Below are 4,601 nucleotides of genomic sequence, written 5' to 3'. Positions count from 1 at the left end.
AACTTGGCGGTGATGATTCGTGGGTTCACCGGTTCCCAACCAATGAGAGAGCGCTGCCTTTTCACAGTACTGGCATACAATCTTCCACTTCCCCTTGGTCTGGGGGGTGCTGTGGTTCTTGTGCTGCGGCACTGACTCGGCCTGGTGCATAACGGTCACTGACTGGCGGTTATCGTTGGACCTCCGAGGTCCATCTCTTGGGCTAGATCCACTCCACACGAATGTGTCCAGTCGTAGGCTGCTAACTTCCCTTGCGAGGAAAGCGGCCAGGTCTAGGAGGGATGGCTCGGGGCCGTTGGGATCACGGTGGTCTCTCTGCCGCAGAAAACGCTCTTGGCGGGCTGGAGGGAGCTTCTCCAGTATTCGCTCCACATTAGAATTTGCATACAGTTCATATCTCCCTTTCTCCTTTTGGGACCCCAGCATCCCTACTAGGGATTGTACCTTGATAGAGAGGTCATCCAGTGCTCTATTGTCCTTTGCTGGGGGGAGGCGGTCGATATCCCGTATTTCTTGGATCACGTAATCCCATATGCGTCCATAACGCTGGTCGAGGGCCACTAGAGCCGCGGAGTATGGGGTGCTTGAGTTGGAATATGCCAGCGCTATGTTATGCGCTCTGGGCACCTTGAGATGCTTGAGGAGGATGGCATATTTGTACGACTCGTCGGGGACGTCGGACATCATAGTCTCCAAACACATGCGTAATTCCGTGTACTGTGCTCTGTCCTCGCGCGTAAAGTCTGGGAACGTCGGTGTGCCAAGGTACGATGCCATGGATGGCTGGCACATCGGTGAGCGTAGGGGAAGAGGCCTCCTGGGCGAGTCTCCCCGTACGTGTGGTCGTGGGTTAGTACTTGGTGGGTACCAGAGGCCGGGTCCCCAGGTGCTGTTCCTCGGTGCTGACTGTACGTCAAACTCACCCGTGAGTTGAGTCAGGGGTTTGTAGTGTAGTGACTCGGGGCTGAAGTCGGGGCTGTACTGGGCCTCCTGGTCCAGAGTACGTTGCTGCTGGTGGGCTTGACATTCCTCCTCTTCCTCTTCCTCTTCTAGGTCCTGGAGTCTTCTAGTCAGTCTCTCGGCGACGTAGGCCGGTTCTTCCCGTTGGCTGGGTCTCGTATGGACCAGTCGGGGAGGGGGCTCGGAGACGTAGACAGGTTCCTCCTGTTGGCCGGGTCCCGGGTCGCTTTGTCGGGTAGGGGAAGGTGCCCTAGACCCTTGTCGTGATGATCTCCGGGAGCTCCGTGCGGAGAGAGGGGGTGTCGCCCTGGCTATCAATTGTTCTATCATCTGCGCCTGCAGCCGGTCGCGCTCTGCTTCGCGCTGGGCATTGGCGCGTTCTCGTTCAATGTTCTCTTCCGTCTGAAGGCGCCTCTCCTCCAGTCTTATGCGGTCGTCCTCACTCCTTTGCTGCGCCTGGAGGCGCTCTCGTTCAGTTGCAGAGTGTTCGCGCTCACTAAGGGCTTGCGCTTGGAGTTGCGCGTGAAGGCGCTCTCGTTCCGCTGCAGAGTGTTCGCGCTCGCTTAATTGTTGCGCCTGGAGGCGCTCTCGTTCCGCTGCAGAGTGTTGGCGCTCGCTTGCTTGTTGCGCCTGGAGGCGCTCTCGTTGTTCGCGCTCGCTCATCTGTTGAGCCTGGAGGCGCTCTCGTTCCATGGCAGAGTGTTCGCGCTCACTTAATTGTTGCGCCCGGAGGCGCTCTCGTTCCACGGCAGAGTGTTCGCGCTCACTAAGGGCTTGCGCTTGGAGTTGCGCGTGGAGGCACTCTCTTTCCGTGGCGGAGTGTTCGTGCTCACTAAGCGTCTTTGCTTGAAGCCGGTCGTGTTCGGTGGAGGCTGTCAGTGTGGCGATCAAGGCTTGCGCCAGTATCTGGTCCGCCTCGCTGGGGGATGACACTGACCGAGGTGATCGGGTGCTGACAGGGCTTGTTGGAGATCTGTTCTCCTGGCGCGCTCCGAGGTCTATCTCCTGGGCGCGGTTCTCTTCTGGTCGTTGTGTGTCGGGTTCTATCCCTGGAGCGCTTTCTTTATCCTGGAGCGCTCCGGGGTCTATCCCGGTGACGCTGTCTGGAGGTATAGTCATGTCATGTCCCACCTGGTCCCCCCCGTGAGCTGAGTCAGTTTCGTTTGAACCCACTGGGGTCTCTACTGGCAGGGTCGCCAAGTCGATAGGATTGGACATGCTTTGACTATCCGCTTTATCCGTATTTAACGTCTGTTTAGATAAGCTAGGGGGTAGAACGAAAGCGAATTCCTCCAGATATGGAGGTGGCTGACGTTTGCGCTGCAGGCGTTCTAGCTTCGGGGAGCCGCTTGGGGAGTGTTCACCGCTGGCCATGGTTAATATTAATATTATATTAAATATTACACTGATACCCTCCGGCTCGAAGGACCAATTGTAACTGAGGGGTTACAAAACCCTGACTGTATTAAAGATTGTGATAGATTAAACCACTGCTAGTTATGTACTTTAATTACTGGCCAGATAGTACATCAAATATAGATGGTGAACACTCACAAGAACACGGCATTGACACAGAAATACTATTGGAGGGTAATTTATTATTATTAGGCAACGTTAGGTTACAGAATGAGAATTAGGGTCGCGCTTGTATGGCGAAGAATATACGTAAAGTCAGTCAAGAGCATAAGTCACTAAGAATAGCAGGAATACTATGATGGGTCTAAGCTGACGCCACCTGTTGTATAGGAGCAATTATATAGGGCAACACCGGTACCAACTGGAGACAATGGGTTCCCTCCTGGGTGTAAGGCCTGGAGGGTAGAGGAATGTTCGGGGACTCCGTCTGATGCAATGGGGAATAAAGAGACTCCAGGTACAGGAGTCGGTGCTTGTAAACTCCCTTGATCAGCAGCCAAAAGCAATAGTTGTAATCCAAAATGCTCGACAGCATTGATGACAGCTAGCCAGCCCCGTCCACGAGGCAGGCCCGAGTGGTAATCCTCACGAGGTTAAATCCCAAACGATAGTGGAAATCAACGATGCTCTTCTCCGGTAGTCACGTCCCAAATCAATATAATCCAACCAGGAATGGTTCTGCAATCGCCGGCGCCGATTCTCCTGTGTACATGTCCAACGGTTCCCCGCCTAGGACTCCTCGGGTGTGGGTGACGTATTTAGGCCACACAGCCTGGATAAGTGCACTAGCTAAAGACACGACGAACCGATGGGTAATGCTACACACGGAAGAACTGTGGCCGCACGATATACAATAAATGATCGACTATTGACTTCACATTAGATTAAGTCGAACTCAACGTTACTTCATTAAACTCGGACACTTTAACATTCTATTCGCACGCGGTTCTCAATGCTCTATTTAGACGCAAGGTTGCTCACTTCACTGCACGTTGACTCGTGGTGAAGGTGGGTAAGGTACTGAATGAACTACTGCTGTTTATACCTGCGCCAATATATATACTTAAGTGAATATCTAGTCCCAACCTCAGTCCTTGTCTCGTATTACTACGCTGACTCTGGGCATGTTCTGACATGCCTGCAGTTGTCTTTGAACTTGCTGTTGGGGGCTTGCGCGTTGGCGCCTGGGGGCGCTGTCCAATAGGAGAGCGAATATTACTCTGGTCTGAACGCAGGTAAAGGGATATTCCGTGTATATATATAAATAATATACAAAGTATATCAAACGATACATATATATATTCAGTTTAATCTGGCCCTTCACAACACAAGTAACTAAGTAAACTGTGGAAGATTGGAACGCAGTATCCTGGACACTTCTCCCTCTGTGAAACTGTCTCTCTCTTGTGTATCGAGAATACTATTGAAAGTGTGCATTATGACTCTAAACCCACGCCCGTGGGACTTGGCTTTTGTCTGATTGTGCTCTCCCTTGCAGGAGAGGAGCATTCTGGCCTATGGCATAACCCTTAGTGTTCAACATCCCCCACTACCCTACAGCCCCCTTATCTTTTATATATATATTATATTCAGTGTTCATTATTTTAATATTACTAGTCATCATTCTGTGCTGTGCCTCCCTGGGATAAATAGTGTGATATACGCCCAGGCTTTTGCCGTGAAGTTGAGAAAGTGTGTGGTGATACTTTGGACGAATAGTGTGATAGTGTCCAGACCTGTGTGCAGTGCAGCACCTTCCCTCACGTGTGTAGTGTTTTAGGGGCAGGGCAAGTAGGTGGGTGGGAATAACAGCTGGGGGGGGTTGACCTATAGTACAGGGAGCGTCTCCGTTCTTAACTACCCTAGGCCTAAGGGCGTGGTATTTTAGTTAGTCTAGTAAATTGCTATTTAAATAAACGTATGAATTCATGTGCTATATATCATATTTTGTAATAAAGTGTTACCTATTGTATCTCAAACATTCTCTCCTTGTCTTGCTTGTGGTCTTGGGGAAATCTGGTATGGGATGATCAGCTGAGCTCTTTGGGAAAGTACACCCGTGCGCTTGCACCTCCTAGCTGTAGACTGGGGTACTTTCCATTGGGGTTCTGGTGACATTTACACACCAGAAGCACTGGCAGCATTGTTTAACCGGTTCATAATTGCGCTTCCAACATGCAGTAATACACAGTGCATTATTTCCAAAGGTTATTCCAACATTTACG

This window comes from Notolepis coatsorum, assembly GCF_963971535.1.
Source record: "Notolepis coatsorum genome assembly, chromosome: 7".
Lineage (NCBI taxonomy): Eukaryota > Metazoa > Chordata > Actinopteri > Aulopiformes > Paralepididae > Notolepis > Notolepis coatsorum.
This window is presented reverse-complemented; position numbering follows the sequence as displayed.